Source organism: Leuciscus leuciscus (assembly GCF_965113295.1).
Source record: "Leuciscus leuciscus genome assembly, chromosome: 3".
Taxonomy (NCBI): Eukaryota; Metazoa; Chordata; class Actinopteri; order Cypriniformes; family Leuciscidae; genus Leuciscus; species Leuciscus leuciscus.
In genome coordinates, this window is record NC_138727.1 from 30,976,504 (window position 1) to 30,988,079 (window position 11,576).

Below are 11,576 nucleotides of genomic sequence, written 5' to 3' on the forward strand. Positions count from 1 at the left end.
CAGCCTATCCTAGAATATCTCCAGGATTTGCGCGCAACAGCAAACAATCTCACAGCAATAAAAATAAAATAAAAAATAAAGCAGTCAGCACCGCCACACAGTCCTCTGTTAGATGAGATGTTTTCAGGCTACATGCAGGGGCGTTTCTAGGTTTTAAAAACATCCGCGGCTGAGCCCGAAACGTCAGGGGCTATAAGATACTGTAACATGATTCATTCAGCCCTGGCACTGTAGCCACCCCACCCCACGAAGTTGGTTTCAGCAACTTTTTTCTTTCTTGGGTTAATCAATGTTTTTGGCACTAAACAAAGAAGAAAATCCAATTTTTTCTAACTTCTAACTTTTAAAAAGAAAAAAGTTACTGAAACCAATCTTTAATGCTAATATATAAATTGCTTATTTGCCTCTGGACACAAAAAGATTGCACTGGTGTTTGATTGAAATGTAACATCTATGCAAAATAATCCTTGAAAGATTTCTCATTTAAGGCCATTCCTGTTTGGAATATGTGATTGTGTATTGTCAACAATAAGCAGAAACATTCTGCATTTCCATTTTGTACTGTGGATCATTCATTACAACATTTATCCTCATTCTCATGGTTACGAATCTGTTATCTGCTTGACAAATAATGTATGCTACTGCCCACTGACAATTTTTTGACGGCATGTGTAGGTCTGAGAAATCCACATTTTAGAACCCCCCTAATACCTCACATTTCAATGCGCGTGTTTGTGTGGTAATGTGGGCTGGTGTGGCTACAGTGCCAGGGCTGAATTTTCGAACCAGTCTGCCCCCTGCATATAGGCCTACAATATTATTCTCTGTATCGAATCATGTAATCTTATAACCCCAGCCCCTGACGATTCGGGCTCAGCCCGATGTTTTTAAAACCTACAAACGCCCCTGCTTTTGATATGAAACATAGTCTCAGCTTTCAAATTATGTCAATTTTACTACAAAATTCAAACAATAAATACTGTTTTGGCGCTCTTTAACATGACGTGACAGATCGCTGTAGCATCACGGTTCAAGCGGCACGTGAACTGATCTAAAGCTCTTCTCTAGTTAGTAAATAAATTCGAATGAACTATGTTGGAAGATACAGTAGCCTACAACTTGCTGAAATGTATCATGTCTCATGTAATCACTCAATCAGTGCTTCAACCATGGAAATAGGTCAATAAAACAACTGGAGAACAATATGTCACGTAACGTAACATTTACCTCAGAAAAGCCATGACCACAGCATATAGCTAGAAAATTAACCTGGCCTATAGAGAGGAATATTTTTGCTAAATGCACTATATTACATATCATAATTTTACTCATATCATTAAAAATATTAAAACTTTATTATTATAAAAACCATGTTATATTTGAGTTGTTAATATCAACCTTTAATAATAATATCAACTCCCTGTATGTTTACAGCATTAGTGAGAGATTTGTCCTTGAGAAAAATTAACATGTAGCTACAGTATATACGGTACCTGATATTTATCCAAATTAATTGATGTAAACATTGTTACATGTTGTTACTAAACTTAATGAAATTCTGTTTGGTCAGCAAATGGTTTGAGAATAACAATACACTTGTGATGCAAGTTTGATTTATATTCATAGGTTGCCTGCTGAACATGGGTTTGAGCTCTTATATTTCTGAACTCTCAAAGTACAGATTAATGCATTAAAATGTAGAAAATATCTTGCCCCCAAATCTAGAAGAACCGAGATCCACTCCTCATAGTCTCACAAAATCCTGTGGATTGTTTAGTCTAGTTGTGATAGGTATTACAATCTGATTGGACCAGTCGCTTCGAGTGCTGTGGCTACTAAAATTTGGTTTGACCAGTAAAAAAAGCTGTAATTTCCAATATAAACTCTACTTAATTGCCTTTTTTATTTGAAGGTGCATCTTTTACAGTCGTTCAAACAACTGTAGAGTGAAGGGTGTACGCTTTTACTTTTTACAGTTAAATAATAGCTATGCTAAAACATACTCTATTGCTCTCTCTAGGCCCATTTTGTTGGATCATTTATAATTAGGCAACAAAAAAATATGCAAATGAGGCAAATAAAAAATGAGGCAATGTTTAAAATTTGTGTCTCACTTCAACTTAGGGAAAATGGGCAGTTATGCTGTAATAATAAATAGTTATTTTTCCAATACCTTTCACACACAAAAATAAGCTCAAAGAGTGGTTCTAATAAATATAATTTTAAACAGGATGGGACAATAGTTCTGTAAGACATTTTGGGGCTGTAGGAAACTCAGAAGCGAAGACCAGGAGACTTGGTTGTATCTTCAGCAGGATTCTTTATTGAGAACACGAGCTGTCGGTAGCTGCAGTCATCAAGTCTTACTAAGGCAGTGTACATTGTAGTTTATATACATTTAGAGGGCAGAAATGGAGACAAAGCACCTGGGTGACGACCTAAACAAAGCATGCAAATGAAGTATACAGGTTTAGGAACCCGCCCTAGAGTTTAGAGTGTTACCAATCCTAATCCAATCAGCATAACTATTCAAAGACTAGGATATGGGCTCCAAGATCTATTAAAGACAGAGGGCCCTATCTTGCACCCAGCGCAATTGACTTTGTACAGCGGCGCATGTATCATTCCTATTTTGCACCCGCGCAAAGCGGACTTTTCCCTCCACAGAAGCACGTCGGTTAACTAAGAAATACACTTGCGCTCCCGGGGGCGGTTCAGCGCAAAGAGGAGGCGTGTTCCGGCGCAAACGTTCCTTCATGCTATTTTGCAGGTTTAGAAAACAATTGCGCCACTAACCAGGAAAAACTAGTTTAAAGTCAGTGGCGCGTTGCGCATGTTATTCATATGCTATTTTAAGGGTGCATGCTTGGCCATAATCAATGTAGCGTGTGCACAACGCGCACTTTGATTCTCTCATCTACACAGAAGCAGCAGGTTTCATTTTTGCAAATCATACATTATTACGATAGATAGATAGATAGATAGATAGATAGATAGATAGATAGATAGATAGACAGACAATTTATTATAAAAGCATACATCTAACTTACACATTTGTCCCTGTCCTCCATCCCCAATGTCCCTGACGAGAACGTCGGTCTCCTCGGCTGTGAACCGCTCCTGGCGCGCGCCTGGCAAATCCGCCGTTATAATAGGAATCCGCTTTAGAACAAGCGCGCCTGCTCTTAAAGGGAATATGAGATGACGCTCTGATTGGTTTATTTCACGTTACGCCCAAACCACACCTATGAATAATGAAGCTACTTCAGACCAACCCCTTTTAGATTTGCGCCGGGCGCAAGAGGCATTTATCCCGCCGGGAAAATAGCAACAGCGCCCAAGACCCGCCCACAAAGTTACTTGCGCTTTGCGCTTGACACTTGCGTTTCAGATCGTTAAAATAGGGCCCAGAGGGCGAGAGTCTCAGTAATCTGACTCATTTAACTTACAATAGAGAGAACAGGACTGGCAGAAATCTCTTGCTAGAAACTTTGATTAACAGCTGATATCATCATCATAACCTTAAATGCTAAATTCAGTGTGCTCTACCTTAGTTTTTCATGTTATGTTATGTAAGGACATAAGATCAGCAGATCTTATACAGATTCTTAAATTTGTAACTCCACAGGGCCTTCATATTCACATAGGGCCCAACAGTAAGTTCCAGGGAGCCCTCATAGTCCAAGAGCCTCGTTTAAGAGGCCTTGTAGGCTATGGGACACATATATTACAGCATTAATAAACATTTGTTTTCATTGTTAATGGGTTTTCTGAACCAAACTGGATTGCGTGGCCTTAAACCCCAGGGCTTCTGGTAGTCAAGGGCCCCTGGGTACTGGCCCCATAGGCCCGGTCAGTAATCCATCCCTAGTGTGGTTCAGGTATTCCCTATGTTGGGGGGACAAAATGTCAATGACACAATGAGGAAAACAGCTTGTGAATAATATTAAATGTTTGTTGTTTTTTAAATGTAAAAATTCAGAACGTTTTCTGTGATGGGTAGGTTTAGGGTTATAGAGTATAGAATATAGAGTTTGTATAGTATAAAAATTCCCCAAAAAACATGGAAACCCAACGTGTGTGTGTGTGTGTGTGTGTGTGTGTGTGTGATTGCATGAAAGAGAAGCAACAGATGCAATCTGCTTGGTCTTGTCCTTAAGGACAAGGTTGAATACTGGCAGGTATGTGTGCCCTGAGGTTGCATCACACGTGTGTGTGTGTGTGTGTGTGTGTGTGTGTGTGTGTGTGTGTGTGTGTGTGTGTGTTGAAACTTTTTGTTTGGTTCAGCTGTGGAGAAAACTGGTTTGACAATTTTTCTTTTGCAGTGTGGGACCCATTTTCCTTTCACCAGAGAAAATTAGGTACAATGAATGACAGAGTTCATACACACACAAACACGTGGTTTTAAAAAAGACCAATACAAATGTGAGGAAAACAGGCAAAGTCACATTCTTGTTTTATTTCTCTTCCTCCCTCTCTCTATCCCCCCTCTCTTTTCCACACCCAACATGAACATAAAGAATGCACTATGAAATTAGCATGGATAAAATGAATAGGGTACAGAATAGGCAGACTGTAACAGATAGTGTGGAACAACACACAAAACAGCATAAGTTCACACATTTTATTCAGGTTCATAACAATAAAAAATTCCAGTGTATATAATGACAGAGGCAGTTATAGACCCACCCAGTATCTGCAGTTGAAATTTATGTGTGAAACCATCATCGCACGTGCTCATGGCCGTTCCTGCTCTTACCAGTCATGTTTCCCAACCTTGCTCTTTTTTCCACTAAAGTTTTATTTTTAACTACAATGGCTTAATGGCTGTTTGGATTCAACAAAAACAACTGGAAGGAAGTCTTGGCTTTTGAGGAGAGGGAAAAGGACAGGGAAAAGCTGAGGACGACAGCAATGCGTCAGACATCGGTAGTACAGCCACATACACAAAACCAGTCGCATATGCTACATAGTCTAGGGATTCTCACACACTAACTTATGGTTAAAAAAATAACAGTCTACAGTTAATCTCAAAGGCCAATGCTACAAAATCTGCGTTCCCAGTGTTCCAGAGCGCACTCAGCCAAACTGTAATAAAAAGTCGCAGTAATCTTATTCACACACCACATATGCATACTGGGTACAAGTTCTTACAGTATTGTTTCCTGTTGCCATGGCATTACTTGTTTTCCACCTCACTCTCTCTGTGTGTGTTTAGCCATGTCTCCCGGCAGGATTTAGTTTGCTTTTGTTTGCTCGGGCAGAAACAGCCACAAATCTGTGGTGTACAGTAAAAATAATAATTATAGTATTTACCGTTTTTCTCAGAATATCAATTTTTTCGTACTTTTCCTCAACCCCGCCCATATAAATCAACATAAGGTAATATAATTTGACTACTTTCTGATTACTTTTGACCTAACTTGTTTATAACATTGATTTCACATCTTATTACAAGTACTTCATTTGTTAATCAAAATTACATGTAATTAGTTACTTTACCCAGCACTGCCGCTTTAATTTACCACAAATTTATATCAATATTTATATGATAAAAATGGAGTCCATTTTTAAATGCTGTGGCAAAATTAAAATCAGTTTTGATGGCTGTATCATTCAAGCTGCTTTACTTGCAATTTCCAAAGTTCTGTCAGCCAAAGCATCTACACTAAGCCAGTATGATTTCTCAGGTGTATTCAGAACAGAAATATCATTCTGCTGAATCCAAAATACTTGGGCACTTGAATTTGTGCTTTGAATTTGGTCAGCTGAAAAGGCTCAATTGCTGCATTCTCACAACTGGGGTCCCACAGGGTTCAGCGCTGAGCCCTTTACTGTTTTATAGTTCCCTGGTGTTCTTTACTAGATAAGTTGGTACTTGAACTGCTTGAACACTAACAATGCCTGATGACTCAACTGAACACCTCAATTCCTTCCATTTGGTTCCATGTCTGCAAAAAAAAATCTTTGCATACTCTGTATAAATAAAATAAGAAAAATAAAATTGCACTTAACATTTTTGCCACATTGGTACTGTGCAGTCGTTGTTGCTTTAGTCTGCATCCAGGATTGGAACTGTCTATTTTTACGTAAATCATTATTAATAGCACCCTAATAATTGCACTTTATACATAGTGCACATTAACAGTCTTAATCTTTATATTATTTAGTCTTTTATTTAAAGGTGCAGTCTGTAAGAATGACAGCTAGTGGTCGAAAGTCCTTCAGGTACTGCAGTCCAAATTCAAAATATGAGATCGTCGTTTCCCCCGCCCCCTCCTCCTCAGACGCAACGCTCACGCGGAGTGAGAAAAGAAAACGTGAATAGAAATGTGTGTATGGACAGTGTATAGTGAAGCTAAAAAATTTTTTTCAACTCAGTCTCATAATTAATATGCATTGATAAAAAGTGTACAATACTCCTAATTTGGTGATGTGTGGATGTGAGTGTGACTACAACACACTTGTGACAGTGAAGAGCTACAAGGGTTTTTCTGTTGTCTAGGAAATAATACAATTACATGATACACAAATATAGGAACAGTTGTGTCCCTCACAAACACTGACACACACAAACGCTGTTGGCAAGTAGAATTTGATGGATTATCCCACCTGGCTGAAGGGAAAGACAAGCTTACAGCAGAAGGGCCAGATAGAAAAAAGAGGTCATGAGGACTGGGTTCTAGAGTTGTAAAGAGGACATCAGTCCCATGTCAATAATCAATAGAGAGGAAAGAGCAATGAGATTCAAATCAATACCAATATGCGTCTGCACATGAAGGTAACTGTATATATATTCCTAAACTCTTTAATTCTGCATAAACATATTTAAAAATGTATTTTGTAATGATTATAATCTTCCATAATGTTTTCAATTTCCTTCTTCAGTCTTGTCACAAACCAGTGAAAGCTAAAGGTCTCTCTTCCTTAGAAAACTGATTCTGAAAAATTTCCATTATAATAAAATTCATTATTTTGCAATTTATTTACATACCTTTAAATTGATTCAGTCAGAAAGTGAGTGTGATGGATAACAGTACAGTGACATTTCCCATGCTTTATCCCTCAGAATCATAAATTAGTCATGTGTGTTTAATATAGGGTGGAAAGGATCAATACTGTCAATGTACAGGAGGGATGTAGAACTAAACAGAGAATTCCTGAATATGAAGTGAGGTAGCAAACAGAATGTAGATTTTCAATTTGAATTGGGAAGTATAGAAAATTACTTAAAAGTATATATGAAGAGTTCAGATGCAAAAGCCTCTAAGTGCCATCTGAAATTTTCTTCTAGAATGATCATTTTTATCAAGCTTGTATATTTAAGTTCAGTAATTTCACTTAAATGACGATTAATAGGTAATTTTCATTGCCATTTAAGTGAAATTACTGAACTTAAATATACGAGCTTGATAAAAATGATCATTCTAGAAGAAAATTTCAGATGGCACTTAGAGGCTTTTGCATCTGAACTCTTCATATAAATATTAAAATTAAAATAAGTAAAAAATGTCAAATGTTATGGACCATGGTGGAAGAACAATTCATTTTCCAGAATCGGTTCTGGGCAGATTACTTGCTAATTCCAAATTATATAAAAATTATTGTTATTAACATGACCCATTACATTACATAAGGTAATATAATTTGACTACTTTCTGATTACTTTTGACCTAACTTGTTTATAACATTGATTTCACATCTTATTACAAGTACTTCATTGGTTAATCAAGATTACACGTAATAACCCAATGCTTTAATTTACCACAAATTTATGTAAATATTTATATGATTGGAGTCCATTTGAAATGTTGTGGCAAAATTCAAATCTGTTTTGATGGCAGTGTGGATTATTTTGACAGTATTGAACTATCAGGGGAAAAATCTGCATGATTAGTCAAAATGAATGATTTAATTATTGTTAGTGCAAAACTTTTGGGTGACTGTAGCGTGGACTTTCTTTGAATTACAATTCAGTAAATTCCATTTCCTGTCATTTCAATTCAGTTCAAATTCACACTAATTCATTTAAAGAGAACCTGTTCTTAAATTTAAAAATGTTTTCTCTTGATTAAAAACTTGCATGGGATTTCCATTATAATGAAGTACCAACATCCATCCCCTGATCAGTTTTTGCCATGAAGGGAAGGCAGTGCATGTAGTTTAATGACTTACACCCTCGGACATGACAAAACCTGCTTCTGTCAACATATCTCTCCATTCTCAGCCCCAGCCCAACCTCTGGAGACACAGTAGCTGACAGAATATCTAAAAATCTGTTAGTTTTACAAACCTTCAGAGAAAATCCAGAACGGTGTACACAAGAAAATGTTTAAAAAAAACCTAGGAGGAAATACAGAACAGAGGGGACATTAATATGATTTAAAGCAACCAGAATGGAACTGCAACAGCAGATTGAGATTTACGGCTCTGGGATAATTCTGCTCTCCATGCAGATTTATTTGCTGCTGCTGTGTAGAAACACCGACCACCAATGTCACTGAGAAAAAGAGAGGAGGAGGAAAGAGAGAAGGGAGTGCATACTAAGTGATTGGAGTGCTTATGTTCGAGGGAAGGGGGTGGATAAAGAACAGGAGAAAGGGATAGAGGCAACGGAGGGGTTGGGAGAAAAGAAGACTTTCATCCAGGCACGCCCAGTGTTTCTGAACATTCTTAGCCTCAGGCATTGCATTTCAACACTACTGACATCAGAACAGCAAAGTTCACCTGGTTGAAGTACAGAGAGAGATGCTTAGACCAAGTGAGTCATCTTTCACAGGGAGTGGCTGTGTATGCCAGGTCAGTGAATCAGAAAACCACTGTGTGTCTATTTGTTTTCGCAGGTCTCACCCTAGAGATTCTCTGTGGTGGCCTCAATCACTGACATAGCAACATTGCAATAATACATCTTTAAAGTTGTAGTCAAATGACAATTCACCCCCATTCTATTCTAAATGCATGTTACTTATTGTGAATGATTCATTCATGCATGTTTTTTTTTCTTTTTGACCTTGCAGTTTTAATAAAAAACATCCAGGTGAAACAACAAACTTCTCTCTTGTGATGTATAGTATGCAGGACTTCTCCAATCATTTAGTCCCCTTAAATGCCTTAATTCATCTGCCTTGCAACACCCACATCTCAAAATCCAATCAACAATTGTCAAAAAAAAAAAATAAAACTACGTACCTAACATTTTTTATTTCAATAATCAGTTACACTCATACACACACACAAAAAAAAAAAAAAAAAAAAAAAAAAGATGTGTCAACTCTACTTCATTGCAACATTAAAAATGTCAAACATTTTATTGACCAGATCTGCACAAGCTGTTGGCAAAATACAAACCAGAGGTAACAAATAAACAAACAAACAAAAAAAAAAAAAAACGCTTGGTGTTTTTAGCCCCCAATGGCTCCTTCCAGGCAGCTAACCCTAACCTCAACCTTAAACCTATCCATCCCCTCGCTGCCTGGAAAGCGCCGTTGGGGGCTAAAAACACCAAACACCCCCAAAAAACCAGCCATTTTCAAATATTTGTGTTCCAAAGCGGGACAAAGGCATACAGGTAAATGATGACAGAAATTTTGGGTGACATTTTCATTTGTGGGTGAATATCCCTGTATTACTGGGTGAATATCCTGAATTAACATCCTTAATTACTATCCCAGAGGTAATTTACTAGGCTATACTAATAATCAGAGGGGTCTGACGTGTGGAGATTGTGGAGATTAATGGACTATTTTAAGCCAATAATGTTATTATTATAACTGAATAATATTTTAAATATTATTTATAATATTAAATAATATTTTAATAAATATTTATTTACTATTTACTCCTGCCTTGCCATTTTTTTGTGAGAGGAAAGTACACAGATGTTATCTTCTTATGGCCATTCTCAATGAAGTTCATGTGACTGTTTTTTTCCCTCCAAGTCACCTTAATTGAATTAAACTTCCTGTTTATTGTGTAAGTATAATGCATCAGAAGTGCTATTTGTAAAATTATGAAGGTTTTATTTTAGTATTTTGGTGACCTTTTTTTATGAATTGATACTCTGATTATTATATGTTTGATAATATGTGACCCTGGACCACAAAACCAGTATTATGGGTTTTTTTTTTTTTATTGAGATTTATACATTATCTGAAAGCTGAATACATAATCTTTCCACTGATGTATTGTTTGTTAGGATAGGACAATATTTGGCCGAGATACAACTATTTGAAAATCTGGAATCTGAGGGTGCAGAAAAATCGAAATATTAAAAAAATCACCTTTAAAGTTGTCCATTCTATTGGCGATTGTGCTGCATCCACTCACAAAAATATATATTTTTTTTATTTAAGGTGGGAAATTTACAAAATATCTTCATGGAACATGATCTTTACTTAATATCCGAATGATTTTTGGCATAAAAGAAAAATCGATAATTTTGACCCATACAATGTTTTGTTGGCTATTGCCACAAATATACCCGTGCGACTTAAGACTGGTTTTGTGATCCAGGGTCACATATATTCAATGACAATATTAACAGGTCAATAAATGAGTGACGTATTTGTCTCTATTTCAAATGTCAGTTTTAATTAGGCTATTTCACTTTTGTCTTTCATTCCTTTTGTGTATGACCCTCACCCACCCCAATCCTCTTGGTAGCATTAAACAAGCTCAGTTTTATTAGAATGCTTACATTGTTTCAATGCCCCAATTGTCTAAAAACAGATTTGGGACATACAAGGCTTTTAGCCAGGTTAAACCACATCGAGTAAAACACAGGGAGGTCTAACAAGCCAGAGATTAGAGGCTGTGATGTCTGTGTTAATTTGCACATCTGAGAATTCATGCTCACAAACACAGAGATAAACAGAGATAAAGAGTAATGCTTGTGTGGTTCGGTGCTATCTGCAATAACCCCCCTGATGTAGATAAGCTCATTTTAATTTGTAATATTGCTGTAGGGGAGAACGGAAAGTGCTGAAATGTAAAACCAACCAATTAGAAATCACTATCATACATTTCAATTCTGTACAACCTGGATGTCTTATAATATGTTTATAACTTGATTTGCAATCTTGGCTGTTGCATGTTTTCAAATAACAGAGCTGGTATCTTCTAAATCAGCAGATGTTTGTTTAATGGCATATCATTCAAGTGTAGCCAAGGCCCTGCATTTAATTACAAATTATAATTATAGGCTAATATTATTTTATTTGTATTAAATAAAGTAGGCTACATTTGATTACCACCATGCTGTCTGTACACTCTTTGTACCTTATAGTCTACAAGCACAATTTAGGGCTGTAGATATATAAACAGATAAATTACATAATATAAGGATAAAATATAAGAACATGGTAAACATATAAAAAAAAACAAAAAAAAAAACAGACTTTTAAATGTGTTACAACTTATTAGTTAGCCTACTCCCTGCAGAATGCAATGTTTTTGGTGTAGAAAGCTCTCATTCATACAGCTATTTACTCACCAGACTCATCATGAGTCGTGTGAAATGACACTCGAAGGAAATCGTTGCTATTTTTACGACGATAAATCTCTAATATCATACGCTC